Source organism: Manis pentadactyla, chromosome 9 (assembly GCF_030020395.1).
Source record: "Manis pentadactyla isolate mManPen7 chromosome 9, mManPen7.hap1, whole genome shotgun sequence".
Lineage (NCBI taxonomy): Eukaryota > Metazoa > Chordata > Mammalia > Pholidota > Manidae > Manis > Manis pentadactyla.
The window spans coordinates 68,391,810-68,409,337 of record NC_080027.1 but is presented as its reverse complement, the minus strand read 5'-3'; the positions used below and the strand labels follow the sequence as shown (position 1 = coordinate 68,409,337).

The window sequence follows — 17,528 nt, the reverse complement described above, 5'->3', positions numbered from 1 at the left end:
CATCCTGATAACACCTCCAAGGAACGCATAGCTTCTGTTTATTTTGGGGTGAGGGGAGTCAGGGATATTTCCAGCTGGAGTTCCTGAGCTCATTGAAATCTTGTCTCTGGTATTTAGATATGTGAACTTGGGCAAATTAGTTCATGACACTGAGCCTTAGGTTCTTGGTTTATAAAACAATAATTTCTGTCACTAGACTTTAGAAGCTCTAAATAGCTAATAAAAATGAGCACATTTTGTTAACTGTAAACCCTTGAGTAAACTGAACTGAGTACATTCTTGATAACCACAAGCAGGTCCAAGGAAAGAAAACTTTGTAAAGTTTTCCCTTTCCCCAAATCAATGTTGGAGTGTTTAGGGAAATTCTTACAGCTGTGAGACTTAGCAGTTAGGTCAAACGCCTTCGAGATTACAGAGATTACCCATAAAACTGCCTACCAAATTTTGAGAGGATGGGAGATTCCTCTGGCACCGATTTATGCATCCTTTTCAGAAAGATGTTTCTCAAAATGTGACCTCGGATTTTCAGCATCCGAATTGCTTGAGGTGCTTGTTGAAATGCCAGTTCCTGGAACCTGCCTCACTCTTACTAAATCACGATTTCAAGAGGATAAATCTGCATTTTAACAAGCACTTGAGTTCTGCTCCGAAAAGGTCGTAGGACTCAAAATCAAATATTGTTGTCTGGTTCCTTTTTCTAAATTTTAAGCTCCGTCCTAGTGCGTAGGATCGGTTGAACTAATAGGAAGAAAATACAGCTTTAAAGCAGGAACCTAGGAAGACGGTTGACAGCGTTCGTCTAATAGCAAATTGAAAATGGTCCTCTGGACGCTAGCCACTTAAGTTCTCTCCAAGGGTCTTGGCTACCGGCAAATAAGAACCCGAAAGACTGCTGTTCTACTGGGTGGGGGAGGGGGGCGAGGGAGAGGATTAACTGAGCCAACGCCCCCTTCCCCACAACCAGGTTAAAACAGAGCCTTTTTATTTATCTTTGCTGCTTAGGTTCATTATTAAAAGGGTTGATTTATGTGTGTAAGTTTGCTAGGGAGGGAAGTGAAAACATCTGCAAAACCATGCAATGCCTGGAACGGAACTCTTCTAATAAAAGATGTATCATTTTAAATGCGCTGAATTTTGATTCTGGTAATTCGTGCACTAGAGTGTCTATTTCGAGGCAGCGGAGGTATCATATGACACCGCACGTCAAGGCACCGTGGAGCCCTCTCGTGGACTCCCACCCACCTTCCCATTCACCGCGGAGAGGGCTGTTCGCGCTGCCGCTCCCCCTGGCGAGCTAGCATGAAATCTCCCTGCCCCTGCCGAGATCAAATGGAGCTCCTCGCTCAAGGGGCGCGAGTATTACCTCTGCCATGCAATTTCCACTATCAATAATTTAACTTCTTTGCCGCAGAACAGAAGGAGTACATACCGGGGCACCAAAGACTCGCGCCCCCCACCCCCCAACCTTCTTTTTAACCAAAGGGAACGTGAAAAAATAATAGAGTCTGGGAGTTTGGGGGCCGAAGTCTACCCCAGAGCAGCTAGCTGCCTTGATGTTTACTTTGACGAGTAGTGACTGAAAAGGTGGGTTTATTTTCTTTCTTTCTCTGTCCATTTTTCTCTATTTGGTCTGCTAGAAAGCGTGTGGCTTTAGTGAGGTCCGTCATTGCCTCAGCTTCCTGACTGGAGCAAGTAACTTGGTGTAACGTTATCTGGGGGCGTTCATTAATAAAAAATGCCGTTATTATCTTGATTGAATTCCTATCAGGCAAACTCCGGGAGGTCAGTGCACGAACTCTGTTTAAGCCGGCGTGTTTATAGCAGCGGAGTAAACCAATAGCCCCCAAGCTCCGTTTGATTTCATTGTGTGCTCGCGTTCGCGAGCTCGGTCGTGCGGGAAGGTGCGGGAAGGTGTGTCTGGCCCAGGAACTGCACGCCCTCTTCCCCAGAACTTGGGTGCCGGGATGACGCGGAGCAAGTTGCCAGGGAGGGGAGCGAGACCCCGGGGCGCTCGACTGGCACTCGCTCCCTCCAGCTCCAGCGCGCACAGCCCGGGTTTCCGCGGAGGGCGCGAACGCGGGCTTCCCCGGGGCGGGGACTAGGTCGCCTCTCGGAGCGGCGGGCGCAGCCTGTCTGTCCTGTCTAGGTGCCCCCGGGAGGGCGCGAGGCTTGCGGGCCTACGTCGAGGGGCCTCGAGGACGGATGGCGCGGGGAGCGCGGACCCGGGGAGCTCCGGCAGTGGCGGGAGTCCCGGCGGCAGAGCCCGATGAGGAAAAGGCGCGGCGTTCCCTTTAAGCGTCCGCCCCGCACGGGTATCAGTGGCTCCCGCGAGCCGGGGGGCGGGGGGCGGGGGGGCGGTGCCGTTGGACCAATCCACGCTCAACCGAAGAGCTAAATAATGTCTGACCCGAGCTCCAGGCGCAGGCAGGAGCTCCTGGTCCTCGCCGCTGCCGCCCCGGGCGCACCCGACCGCTCGCTGCCCCGCGCTCCCCGTCGCGCCACGGGCTCCGGGGTGGGGCCGAGGAGCCGGCCCGGCGTGCCCCCCACATCCCCCTGAAGCTTTGATGAGACACTTCAACCTCGGCTGCTTCTGCTGCTGTTGGGCCGCCAGCGAGCGGCTCCGCGACGGGGGCCGGGGCTGGGCTCAGGGGCCAGAAGCGGGACAGAGATGTGACTCCTCCGCCGGGGACCCGTGAGCTTTGTGTGGACCCCGAGGTAGGCGAGCACCCGCTATGGGGCTTGGCGTGGGAGCTGCCCGTCCGCTGGGGAAAGTTGGCCTGGGGGCCCCGAAGTTGTAGGAAGAGGTCAGAACTCCATCTTCCCTCCCGCTAAGACAGGGGGAATTTGGGGGTCGCTGTTGCGGAGGTTTCTCCTCCATCCCACGACCCAGAAGGACAGCCAGGACCCCCGAGGCAGAGGGACCCCAGGAAGCCCTGAAGTGGGGGAAAGAAGAAAGGAGAAGCTGCGCGATGGGAGCGAAGGCGTCGCCCCGGGGATGCCCCGGAGGCGTCCTCAGGCACAAGAGAGGCTGTGAGAGACATTTAGGGAGCCAGCTGTCGGGGGGGCCCTGGCTGAGCTGACGGTGTCAGGACTGGAATATGCCTCTTTCCCAAGGGCCGTGCGGTCTCCGCACACATTTTGAGGGGGCGCTTGCTCCCTCCGCCCGCAACCTGATCTCCGGGCCTCCGAGTCCGGCTTGCACACCGTCACCTGCTCCCCAGGAGTAGAGACCACACGGACTTATCCAAGTCTGATCCCCGCGTATCTTGGAAAACTTGAGACACCCCCCCCCCCTCAACTCAGACTTGAAAGGGGCTGCGAGACTCCAGGGCTGGCTGTGACCACGCTGCTCCCCATATCCGCCCTTCCTTTGGGGTACCTTCCAGGGAGTAAAAGTTTGGACTTTCAGGGTCTGGGTGGGATGTGTGTGTGTGAGAGATGTCCTGACTCGGATGGATCTCTGGGGATGCAGAGCCGCGAAGTAGGAGTGGGTGAGTGTGCGGAGTCGGGAAGGTAATAGCTGAGCATCGGGGGCTTTAGGCCCGACGGGCAGAGCAGGGGAATTGCAAAAGACTGGGGACACCCCGTGGCCAACAAAGCCTCAGGGCTGCTGGGCTGAACTGGAGTCGTGGTCGGAGGATGCTGTTTGTGTGTTGGGGTGGAGCGGGTGGAGGGACCAGAGTGGACGGGGCGAGGCGGTGAGGGGGCAGGGAGAGGGGGTGCTAGGGAAGGTAGAGGGTGCCCTCTGCCGGCCAAGCTGCCCAGAGCAGCTGCTGGGCCAGGAGGCTGGGGGGTGGGGAAGTGGTGAAAGGTGGCTTTGGGAGCTGGTAGTAGGAACTTGTTGAACCATGCTTAAGGCTCCGGACTCGTCGCGCCTCTTTGGCTTCAATGCAGGAAGTTTTGCACGCGCAGGAGGAGCTTAGATAGGCTACGGTTGGTGGTGTGTTAGGGCTTCCTGGATCTTATTTTAGTGTCTTCCTCAAGTATCTTGCACTTTCTCCCCAATGTCAATACTAACCAGTAAACATTTTCTGGCAAGAATGCGGGAATGTTCTTGGCCAGAAGCAAAGGAAAGCATATTTTTGGGTTTTTATTAATTCCAGTATAGAAATTTTTTAACTGAAGAATAGTTGACATAAAATATTATATTAGTTTCAGGTATACATATAGTTCTCTGTTAACGCAAACCAATATGTAATTGGGTACGTTGATTTTTGACTGCATGTAGAACATATTATGCTATTGAGATTTTTTTAACTGGTTGGATTTCTCAAAAAATACCTCCTTTTATTTTTATCCAAAAATCTATTTTTATAAGAGTTTGTTAAAAGGTCAAAGCCATTTGGTCTTAAAATTATTTACTTCTTTATACACACTCACTTTTATTTATTGAGATATAATCGCAAATCTAATTCATCTAAACATGGGAATCCTCAATCTTTACCTCATGCAACATTATCATTGCTAGGTTGGCTGTTTCTGAGATAATGGCAAGTAGTACCACAAGTTATTATATGTAATAGATCACATCCCACATAGAAATTATACTGAAAAGTTTTGGCCCTGGGAATGACACCCCTTTAAAACAGTTACTAACCTCTGTTCCCTGATTTTGCAAATACTTTGCTTAAAATTTTTCTTCTGTAAGTTTACCTCTGGACTAGCAGCAGAGGTAAGAGGAAAGAGACCTTTATTGAAATGTAAAACCATAACTTTACTGGAATTTAAAACACGTTGGTTACCATTACTGGAATTGCAGGGCCATAAGGTCGTTGTCCTTTACTCTTCCACTTTATTTTGCAAAATGTGGTAAATGTTGGTAAATACAGACCAAAAATAAGCATTATGCCAGAAGTATTATGTATGTAGAGCTATTTTAAGTTACCACAGAACATTTTCTGTTTATAAGTAATAGCAGAATGAAATGATCTCCATATAAAAAAGATGTATCCACATGTTTTGAAGCATTAGACCATGGCACACACACTTAGACATCACTTTTTTTTTTAAGCAAAATAACAGTGATTTTTCACATACCTTGGGAGCCTTTCTTAGCCTGTTCAGAGCTGAATTTAGTAACTGGAAATCTTGTTTGTTTTAAGGTGTTATTATAAGTCATTTAAGACGTATAGTAAGGTCAACACTGAGTATCCAGAAAATTATTTAGGAAATCTGTTTTAGGTTGTCTTTTCAGTAAATGTAACTTTACTTGCAAACAAAAGGAACCAAGAAAACAATTATTTGCCTAAAATGCAATGATCAAATCAAATGTTCATTTATACTATGATTTAATTGCCTTAATCTTATAATGGCCAAAGGGAGTTGGAAAGGTGCTGGAATATTGCTGGTTCATTTTGATAACCAGAAAGAGAGAAATCCTGTAAATGCAAATCTCTAAAATCCTAGCTCACAGTCTCTGGGTTTCCTATGTAGTGGGGTTACCAGTAGAATGTAAGCTGTTTTCTTCTTCCTGGAATCTTTTTAGAGTCCCAGCTTTGCAATATTCACAATGCAGATTGATTGGTAATCTTTCAAACATAAATAGTTCTGGTTTGTAGCTCAGCAAACACACAACAAGCCGAGCTTGTCCACCTATAGCAAAGAGCTTGTTTACATTTTTTTTACATTGGTCTTTAAAACTTATAAAATCCCCCTCCATGCACAGCTCTATGTCCAGGTAGTGAACTTGTGGAATGTTAACAGCCAGAAGCTTCAGGTCTCAGTCATAGACTGACTGAATCTTGTACTAACCTTCAAGAATATTGAAAATGTACACAATGGAAGGGTGATATACAAGTAGTTAATCAACATTTTAAAATTTAGGAAGTTAGTCCTAAACTAGAGAGAAGAATGATTTTAGACTTATGGAATGAAAACTGAGAGTATGGAGAGTATGTGATAGCTAATTCTGCATATCTCTTAAAATGAAAGTCATTTCCATTCCAGAGGTCCATAATACTGAATTTATTCTGATAGTTGAAACATAATTTTCAATTTGCATCTCCTGTGTGGAAGATTGCAATTTGTGTGAGTGGGCTAGCTGGGCCCAGGGCAAGTGCATATAGCCCTTTAATAGGGTAATTGCTAACTTGTCTCAACTTGTTTTCAAATGATTGTTACAGAGAACTCAGTTTCCACTAATTGCAAAATTGCTGCTTAATTGAAGGACTCTCAACCATCTAGTGCTGCCATTCAGCCACTGGCAGGCTCTGTAACCTCAAACTGTGAATTGCATTTTAAAGAGGAATGAAGGAGAGAATTTGGGGGAAGTCTAGGTTTAAATGAGAGCTATTATTCAGCGGAGGAAGAAATCATTTGGACAAGAACCACATTAAATTGTGTTGTGATATGTTTTCTTTAGTGAGAAGAATAAATAACATGCCCAGATGGGCTTCAAAAGTGAATGAGCAAACTTACTGGTCACTCTCTGCATCCATTTACTCTGTATAGTATGTAATGTGAAGCAATAAATGATGTTGGTAAATGAAATCCGTATGTCATTTGTATGTTGGAGTTTAACGCCAGGAAACAGGAAGCCTTTGGTATTTTTAAGTTTAGGCATATGTGTCCTCTAAGTCCCCTTAAACTTCCACTGAAGGCATAGAATTGTTTAATCCTAAATAATTTTGTACTTAAATGTATTCCTCGCTTTCCAGAATACTTATACTAAAGCCTTAGAAGTCATGGACCCAATTATTAAATATGTGGAATTATTATTGATGACAGACACAAAACAATAGAGCTTTCTAATATACTTTGAAAACCTTTGTGGGGTGAGGGAGTGGTAAATGGATGTGTAGGGAGGTATTCCTATTTCTACAGAAAAACGTATCTGGTCAGATAAGAAGTGTGGAGCCTTTGGTTAAAATGCAAGTATTCAAATTCAAATACTGGGACAAATTCAAATTCTGGGACGCTTATGTTCTTGGTGAAACAAATCAAACCAAATACACTGGATGCTAAGAAGTGGCTCATTGCCCTGATGTCTCATTTGTACATTGCCTGAAGTTTGAGGATGGGTTCCATTAGAGGAACTGGGGGGCTGGGTGTGTGAGATGATTCAGGGGAAGCAAATTTACAACCTTCAGTGACAGCCATAATAAAGTAAAAGTTTATTTCCAAAGAGCCCAGACAGTGACAAATGTTATACAGTTTTCCCCAAAGGTTCACTTAAAAGAACTTTTCATTGGTTGTCGTTATAGTAATGTCCTGCTTTTGAAACCTTGCAGAACCTAGTAGCTCTTAAATGTGCTTTCATCTGGGTCCCTTTAGTCTGACTGAAGCTTTATGACGACCTTCTGTGTTTTTGACGTGCCTCTGCATTTGTGGAGGGAGCAGGGCAGGCAAAAGATGATTCCTTAATTAGTAGACAGTATAACTAGGAAATGTAAAATTATATGATAAAAAGTTACTTAACTTCAAATTGACATAAAATAAAACTAGAAGGCAATCTGTCATTTAATTACAACTAGTAAGTATAAAATGAAGATTTATGTAATAGAAATTCAAAGAAAATACACAGGCGGTTCCCAATAAATTTCAGCAACTTAATCAAAAATTGAAGTAATAGTGCCACCTAGAGAGCAAAATCACCAGCTTTACAAGCCAAATGGCTTATTTGATGTATGAGCCATTTTTCCAAGGCTACATTTACTAGGATCTCCTTGTCACCCTATTCAGGTTTAGTGAGTGTAAATGGTCGGCTGGAGTGGGGTGAATGGGGATTACTATGCATTTGGGATTGTAGAAGAGATCCACAACTCAATTCATACACTAAGTCCTTTTAGCATTTTAATATAGTAGCCAAATGTGGAATAGCCTGCCAGGAATAAGGGCTGTGCTTCTTTTTAACACTTATTATTTTCAAAGATATGTACTGAAACATTGAATACAAAGATTCTGATTTTATTCACTTGCTACAGGCAATTCATTGCACTTTTGAGATAACAGTAATACCAAATAGAGAGACCCTAAGAATGTCTTTGATCAATGATCTAATTTTCACTTTAATGATTAGAGAAGAATTAAGAATAAAATAAAGGGTCTATATGTAGCAAGACTTTAAACATCAAAAAAAGTAAGAGGAAAAATAAAGGATGTGGAAATTTTAAGAATGGCTTCAACCTTAGAATAGATAAAGATACATATCTGAGCCAGCACCACAAAACAGTAATGGGACCAGAAACTAAATTACAAATTAGCTTCAAATTCTTTGATGAGAAAGCCTGTGCTTAACTCATTTTAGCATGCTCCCACAGTGACATCTCAAATTGCTGGTACCAGAGGAAGCACTTGAACAAATAGATTAATAATTGTTTCCGATCCTGATTCAAATCTAACCATGTAGACAGTGAAAGAATTTCAGAGAAAAATGTGTTTTGCTTTGCTGGCAGAGAGGCAAAAGTTTGAAGATGTAAGTGCAATAATACTTTCGCTTCTAGTACCTATTATACTTTATACTTTAGCTGGTTTAGGCCTAAATTTCTTAATACAATTGGATTCACTCATAAAATGATCATGTTTGGAATATATGAAATGTTCAAGTTGACTTAGACAGTAGCAACTGTAAGCTTACTGGTGGATTTCTGCTTAAGTGTTTTCAAATTTTGTGGAACCAGTGGAGACGCCAGTGATTGTACTTCGGGGAATGGAAAACAGTATACGTTAAGCTTGTGCCAATTTCTGGTAAGCAGATAGCCTAAGGTCACTGTAGTGTATGTACTTTGTGTCATCTATGGAAGCAATCAGGCGCAGAAAACTTTATTTTTCAGGAGAAAAATTACTAAACAATGATATATACACAGAGAACAAGAGAAAGAAGAAAAGGAACACACTGAACAAAATCTATGCCATATGAGATGTCATCTCTTCAGTTTTGGTTTTAGAACTGCTACCATCAGCATTTGCGGCATTCTCTGATGCTTGCTTTCTGCCTTCATGCACTCTTGAAAACTGAAAGTATGCCCAAATTGGAGCAAGTTTCTCTATCTTTTCACATGTTTATTTATTTCTTGAATTATAGGGAGTGTTTTTAAACACAGATAAATTTCTTTTACATCATGCAGAATCTGAAGGTCAAGAAATTCGCTTCATGCTGCCTGGGAAAGATGCTTGGCGGACTCCCAGGCCACATTCCTAGACGCAACTGTCGAAGGTGTTCTCCCTTATGCAATGTTGGGAAAGTACATCCAGCATTAACATGTTGGCTGGTGATGTATCTGAAAGCACAGATGATATGTTTACCGTATTGAAACCTAAAGCCAGCAAACATTCTGTTGAATGATAGAATCTGGCTCGTTTACATTTACTTAAATGTAAAAATATTATGATTAGGTAAAAGGCAATTGTATAAATACAGGATAGAATAGGGAGTTGGGACAAGGTTTGGGGGGATGACTTCTCAGACTTAGGAAGAAAACCTGGGTATTTGCAATAACTGTAGGTTCAGCATGAGTCAGTGGTGTGGCTAAGGGGCAGTGAATATAGCTATTACAGTTTTGCTCTGTGCTAGTAGATGCATAATATGCAAACAGGGAAGCTAATAATTCCCCTCCATTTTTCAAATGCATCATAAATAGAATATTATCTTCAGTTTAAGAAACTGAAATTGCTTTAGGTGCATCATTAACAAGTTGGTGTTCATTGAGCTCCTTGTGACCAGAATGCATAGGGAATTTGAAACCACTGCATGTGAGGAATGACTGAGAGAACTTAGAATGGGTGGATAGGGGAAAAGAAAACAGGTTGGAATGGCAAATGTTTTTTTGTCTCCCTTAGCAGTTCTAATATCATGATGGTAGCTACCTGTAATGCTGGGTTAAAAAGAATTCTGAGGCTGTCCAAGCTCAAGAGGAAGAATATTCTGATTGGTAGTGCCCTCCATGCTGGGAGATTAGAGTGGTATGTTTTTGACATCCTTTTTTAGAAGATAATCTTCACAAATGTGAAGAACTGGCATATGGAGGAAGGAGTAGATGTGTTTTGTGTTGCCCCAGAGAGCAGAACTCGGATCAGTGGTAGACATTTAGCTGCTGTGTGTGGTATCTAGAAGAATTTTCAGTTTCGTTTAATTAAGGAAATATTGAATGCTTACTGCATACCAAGCATAATGAGAGAGATTTATAATCTAACAAAAAAGATGCTTCTTTGGAATATGATCAGTTTCCTATTATACATGTTTAAGAAGAAATTGAAACCCTTTTAGAAAGGATGCGTACCAACATCTTTATGGGAGTTAGATACACAATACTTGGAAGTATCTTTGTTCTCCCAAGTTTTTCGAAATTGATCGTAAGTGAGCTCCTTATTCTTAGTCCATATGCAATCCTCATGTGATATCATACATTGTTGATTTTGAACCCTCTACCTGAAACTGGTACAGCATCATGCATTGAGGATCAGAAATCCTTCCCATTTCTTTACAGAGTGTTGCACTTTTACTTTTCCACACTTCCATATGGATTCTCAAAAGCACTTGTTTTTCCTTTGGATCAGACTGAGTGGAATGTTTTAAAAAAGAGTCCTGATCAGATTCAGATGTCCGGATTGCTTAAGAAATTAACTTTTGACATTAGATTTAGAGAGTTCTAGCAGCTGAACTAAAAAACACGTCTCAACATTCCCCTTCCCCTTCTGGGAACATGAACCATTCAGAAATTGTAGTTTTCCAAAGAGTTTTTCTTTTTAAGTGTAAACTGTCAAACAAATCGACCCCTCTTGCAACCCCTTCAGGCTTCATAATTTTTGTAACGTATTTATAATTTGCTCTTCTATACACTTGAAGGTTAACCAACATGGAAATGTCATATAAAATGTAAGTTTAGACCATAGGAATCCCAGCCCACACCAAGTACTCATGATTATTGATTCTTTATGATCTCTCAGATTGCTTCCAAGTATTGATATGGTCAGCCAGCAAACAATTTGCTATTTATGTTCCCTTTACAACATCACAAATTTTATAGTTTAAGCTGCTGCATGTATGTTTTCTCTTGTTTCAGAGCTTTTCTTTAAAAAAAGTAAAGGTGTTATACAGAGGGAATGATTTTTTTAAATTCATTAATTCACCAAGCATTAGTTGAGCGTCCAATGAATGCCAGACCTGGGCTAGATGGACTTTCTTTTCTCAATGGATCCATCCATCCTCAGTGCTACTTGATAAGGAGCTCCATTGATTCTCCCATATGTGGCTTCCTTTATTTCTTCTTATACTTACTTCGAAAGAGGTCTGGTCTTAAAATATAATAATAATCTTGAGCAAAATCCCTGAGTTATTTGAGAACTTCCTGCCCATACTGTATTTTCAGCAGTGGACTGTGACATTTTAGAAGAACTTACTTGTCTTTTAAGAGTTTGATATTTTTTATTCCCTGATGGTCAGGTATCATTTTGTGTTCAAATAAAGACAATGAAAATGCTTATTAGACATTGTCTTAAACATTTTATTAGTTGAGGATATTTCTCAAGGACTTCTTGTAATAATACCACAGTAGAAGGTGAACTTCTAGACCAAAGATGTTGTTCATTTCCACTGATTTTTTTATGATGGATTTTTTTGTTACATGCACGGACACCTTTGGGCCTCTTAGCATTCAGGGCTGTGTCTTTCATTTGGCAGTGATTCTAAATCTTGTATGTTTGCCCCCTAAGGAAACTTAAATTGTGAGAGCATGTCCATTTACTAGGAGCTGGTTTCATGATTATGCTGAGTAAGGAAAAGAAGGTGGAAAAATCAGTTTAGTGAATACTATCTTGCCTTTAAACATTAGTCAATAACATGTTTAAATTTAGTAGTGGTGTCTATTTAGAATCTACTAAAAACCACTTTCAATCCATTGGGTCTCCTCTCACTGTGAAGTCAGAAGGTGTTTTTACTCAAATATGTGGTATAAGTAAGAATCCATATGTGGTGTTCATGCATCATATAAATATGCCAATATAACTAGAGCACAGTTTGGCATCATCAACTCAGAAATGTTTAACTTCTTGATACATAAGTTAGCAAATTGATATATAAGGAAGCACATTTTCACATAGTTTTTTTGGTGAATCTCAAAAAAAATTCTAGGACCATGAAGTGGCAATAGGTCCCACTTTCCTTCTAATAACAAACAAAATATAATCTATATTGATCAAAAACCTGGGCCAACAGCCTCCTCTCCTCTGTCTGCTTTCCCTTTTCATCCTCTTTTAGGACTGCCCTTGTGCATATGTCAATTACAGCATGTACTACATTGAGCTATAATTGTTGGTTTGTGTGTCTAATCTGTTCCTTTGCCTCTCTAAGAGTGATGTCCCCACAGGGAGGGATTCTGCCTCATTAATTTTGGTATCTCTGGTGTCTTTACTCAGAGCACATCTCTTAAATGAACAAGAAGTTGAAAAGTAAATTTTAGGGGAAAGCTAAGACCCAGTCACCCTGAGCTGTGAGTGTGACACGTCAACATCCAGATGAAAAGCTTTCACAGATAACCCCGACCACCGCAGGATGGATGACCTTTGTAGCTCTGAAGGAAGAGGAGGCAGAAATGGGACCTTTGTGTGTGGGGGTGTGTTTTCTCATGGAATAAACATGATCTATGACTAAGTTTTCTTCACATGAGGGAAGAGAGGAACATGGTTGTTTATGACCTTTAGCTTCAACCAAGTGATGAAACATGAATTTGTATCTCTGACTCCAAGATACACCTTGGTGTCAGCTCACTGTCCTTGTGTTACTGTCAACATTTTTTTAAGAATTACTTTTGATCTTGTGAGCATCAAAAGCAATTCTTACACAGTTAATCTAAGTGATTAACTGTGTAAAATGACCATTTGGGTAACACTGAAACACTTCCTTTGAATGCTATTGATAGCTGGGTGTACACTCAACCTCTATAGGTCTCTGATTTTCTTGTTATACTTAAAAAGCAGTGGTGCTTTTAAACTCAGGGTTCAGTCACTTGAAGAATCCATATTAAGAGTTACCAAATTAGTTATTCCCACTTTACATGAACCAACCTTGAAAATAGTTTTCCTAAAGCAAAGTACATCTAAACTTGGCAAGTTCTTAATAACTTCTGCTGAATGAATAAATTAATCATTAACTAAAATATAATGTGTTCATATTTCTAATCAGAGGTAGTTTAAAGCTCTTGTGCAAGAAGAGACTCTGACTTGAAATAATATAGGAGAGTGAGCCTCCTAGAGAAATTTCTCTAAGGAAATTTGGTCTACTGTGAAACTGAAGCTGGAAGTGAGAAGGACATTGTATTTGACCCAGGGTAGTGCTGTAGCTTCTCAGCATGGCCTAAAGTCAAGGTCTGTTTCATTAAGAGGTGGTCCGAGAATGCATTGCACCATTTAGATTACTGAGACTTAGCTGGAACCAGGCACCTTGCACAAGGGCCTTCCTTAACCAAAATAGAAAGTTCTTTGCTTTCTTTTTTGTGAGTTCCATATTGCCTTCAGGTTTTCTGTACAGCAGTACCAAGTTAGAGCCACTCCAGTGAACTTCCTTGTGTCTTATTTCCTGCCTCCCAGAATGTTTCACTTCAGGACAGTGAGGAAAGCCACCCTTGGATTTTCATGATTAGTTTAACATCATGGTGCAGCTCTGACCATCCATTTAATGGGAGATCTGCTTTCCAGATGACTGTACACATGGAGATGAGAAGGGTTGTGTTTTTTTTTTCCCCTCTTTTGCCTTTTTAAAGCGTGGTTTTTCATTCAGTTTCTGAATCTGGGGCAAAAGGTCTTCTGGGGAACATTTTTAGAAGTCTTTGAAGTTTGCATCTGATGGAGGAGGGTTGGAGGCCTACCTGTCTGTGGGCATCGTCTCCAACAACTATACCAATCACAAGGAATACGGACCTTTGGGGTCATTCGTTCAACACTGATCTTGCGTTTGTATCTAAGTCTGTATCCTTAAAATTTGTTCCCATACATGTCATGTCTCCCTCATTTCCCTGGTAGTTTTATAGAATTTACAGTATATTCAGTTGCAGATGACCACATATGAAGTCATTTAACCATGTCTTCCTCTTCAAGTCTTTTTTTGTCAGCCTACTCTTGTTTTCTGTGTGCATTTAGATTCTACCTTTGTGAACCTTTCTTTCCTCCCCACCATCTCAGCATCTCAGAGAGTTTTGGGAATGTCTCCGTCCATTTATGTTTGGCTGTGCTCACCCTCAGGCTGCTATCTGTATTTAACAACAGTTGTTTGTAGAGTTGCCCTCTAGAGTTTATAAAGCCCTTTCCATTGTGTTGATGATCCTTGGCATGATGCTGTGTGTCAGACAGGGCGAGAGTTCTTGTCCTTCTTACGATCCAGAGCTGAGGTCACAGGATCCTTCACTTTGTCAATTCATGAATGTTCACCCATTAATTTGCCCAATTTTTTGATAATAAATGGCTGATTACCAGCCATTTCATAGGGTCCACTTAATAGCAGGTGGGAAAGGCAGGACCAGAACTCAGGTCTCCAGCCCCCAGCCCCAGGGACTGTCCTCTACATCCAAATGTCCCACCTTGTACAGGCTTCTTCCAGAGAAATGTCCCAGAAATTGAGATGGCACCTACCATACCTCTTGATTTTAGTCTTCAGTAGGACACAAATAATGGAACCGGTGTACATCTCTTGAGTGTCTGTCACATCAGAGCAGTGTAGGATATTCTCTGGTGCCTGAGAATAAAGCCACTAGGTCAAACATCTTTTAAAAATTGGTTATTTTTCATTTAATTTTTGACAGTTAATTTACACACCTGATTCAAAAATGAAACTAGTATTTAAAAATCCACATTGAGACATCTTGCCCCACCTCTGCCTTGCCCACTCGTGTTTCCCCACCCAACACAGACCATCTATAGGGGGTATTTTGTGTTAGTCTAACGTGTGCCTTATGGAAATACAAGTAAATATGAATATGTATTATTTTCCCCCATCCTACATCCAGAAATAGTATGTCATACATATACTGTTCTGACCTTGCTTTTATCACTTACCAGTATACCTCAGAGAGTTTAACATTTCTGTATATGGAGACCTAACTTGTTCTTCACAGCTGCATGGCTTCTATTATAAGTATTCAGTATAGTTTATCTATTTACCTACAGCTAGGAACTGGGCTATTTTACTTTTCTATGCCTTACTTATATTTCTGCTATTATATGCCTTGTTGCAACTGATAGCCTGGGATATACATTTTGTACATGTATGTCTGTGTGTGTACATTTATTCTCAGAAGTGGAATTGCTGGCTCAACAGGAAAATTGTTTTGTAATTGTGATACTGCCTACTTGTCCTCCAAAGGGTATGCATGGTTTGTAATCCCACCATCAGTGTATGAGAATGCCTTTTTCTCTGCAGCCTCAGCAACAGCGTGTGTGTCAGTCTGAAAGATGAAAACTGGGAAGCAAACTTCTAAAAGGGCTCAGTTTTGTACCTTGCCCCTTGTTTTCAGTGGGAACACGACACAGTTGCAAGAGTTGGTGCAGGTGCCAGTTCCAACGGAAATAATGCTTCATCACAGCCACAGGCTTATGCCAGCACTACTGACATGCATGGAATGGACCTACATTGCCACTTGCAGAATTTCCTGCAATAGAAAGTTAAGCATGCATTCATTATTCACCTAACAAGCAATGCCAAATTAAATGAGCACACCCATGTTTATTGGAAAAGAAAATTGTTCTACTACAGTGCACTGTGTCCCAAGCTTTCAATCCTTGTTTCCCAGCCATTAACCTTATTTCTAGTTAGTAAGTTCAAGAGATCTATCCCAAATAATAGAGGGAGTCTTACTAAGCTTAGAACTTTCATACCCAGGGAGATGTACTTTTAAGAAAATGATTCTGGACTTCCTTCTCCCATGATTTGTAATTAAATAATTAGTACTTTATAAGGTAAAACCACTGGGGTACAATGTAAATGTTGAACTATAATGTAATGTTGCTACACTTGTCCCTTGAAGTTGCCAGGCAGTTTCCTGCATTATATAAGTAGGGCATCATGTAAAAACACATGATTTATAGCCTAGATAACATCTGCACATTTTGAAAAGCATATATTCCAGGTCCTCTTCACATGACTCCTTCCCATTCTTATTGTAAAGATTGATTTTCAGTCTTATTTTTCTCTGAGGACAGTGTGCTGTGTTTAGAAAGAAAAAAAAGTCCCCTTTAGTTCCATGCATAGAAAAATGTGGTAAATGGAGCCTGGCAGAATGGTTATTCAATCCAAAGGGGTGTTGTTCTTTTTTCATAGAACTTTTGATGGGGCCACTTTAAAGGAGAAAGCCACTCCTCTTCCCCTATATGGACTAGTTATACTTGGGAAGTTGCATCGATGACTGTATCTGGCCTACACAGGAAATAATTTCTGGGCATAATGGTGGAGTGCCAGAAGCTAGCTGACACACCACTGACAAGTACACGTTTTCTTTTGTTAATACCTATGAAGGTTTTCCTAACAGGCATTTCCAGTTTTGTTCTCAGGCTCCTTGCAGCTGCTTCTCTAGAATTCTGCTCTCTTCCAAGGGCTGACTATGGCCAGAAGCAAGGTATTCTGTCTTTTGTGCTGTCCTCAGCTAACCCACCACACACATTCAGGATGGTTCATGTTTTGCATCAGCCTAGTGTGGCTGTGAGGTCCCTGTGGCCTTTGCCATTCATGCCAAGGGCCTCTGGGTACCATTCTGGAGGCAGGGAGCCCATGTGTGGTCTCTACCCCATGACCCTTGTTCCTGTGGCTGTCTTGCTCTTGGCTCAGTCTGAAGGTCCATGCTCTTTCCATCTGTTCTGCTGTCTTTGTGGTCTTAACAAATTGTCCGAACTACTACTTGAGAACAAATTTGAGATTCTCTGGCCATACCGTTCTTTACATTCGCATCTCAGCCCCTCCACTCTGTTCTTGAGTAACAGGACTAATGGCGTGGGTCACAAGTGGGGTGGCCTGGAATAGCAGGCTTCTAGACTTTGAGGGGATTAGGTTGAGGTACTAAAAAGAAGAATTTTATATCAAAAGTATTTTTTGTAAAGGTATCTTGGCACTTGGATCTTGGTCGAAATCATTTTTACTCAAGATGAATTGACACAGGAATATTTGGCAGTTGTGGTTACTGGTCTGAAAAGCACACAGAAAGTTCCAGTGCCCAAAGAGATCTTGTCAGGTGAAAATATTCTGACATCTCAAACAAATAACCTTCATGCATAGTTTTGACACTACACTCTAGTATGCAGGCATGGGTGGTACCTTGAGAAAATTGATTCAATATTGGGAAAAGCGTATTAAAGAAGAAACATAAGGGTTATATTCAACCTCTGTGGAATTGGTGTGTGAATAAACTCCTTATCAGGAATGATCATATGGGCCTTTACTTATATAAATAAGAAATTGATGCATAGCATCTGCAGGTTAATCTCTGCCAAGTAGACCGCCCTCAAAATATAAGACACCACATCCATATGGGAAGAGGCTTGCAAGCCAGCCTTGGTTCAAATTCCATTTCCACTGCATGCTGTGCATGTGGTCGGAGACAGTTTATGGATTT

General features: G+C 41.7%; 1 protein-coding gene across 4 annotated transcripts in view; it reads left to right on the top strand.

The window, feature by feature from the left end:
• BDNF (brain derived neurotrophic factor) overlaps positions 1-17,528 on the top strand; it is a 48,439-nt gene that overhangs the window by 18,074 nt on the left and 12,837 nt on the right. The window contains exon 1 of one of the 4 annotated variants that reach the window (XM_036879081.2): positions 1,262-1,584. The exons of 2 other annotated variants lie outside the window; for them this stretch is intronic. The gene's annotated coding sequence lies outside the window, so the exon portion shown is untranslated. Of the gene's footprint in view, positions 1-1,261; positions 1,585-2,342; positions 2,716-17,528 lie in introns of those variants that run through there. One more of the 4 variants, XM_036879080.2, reaches the window with a different exon arrangement.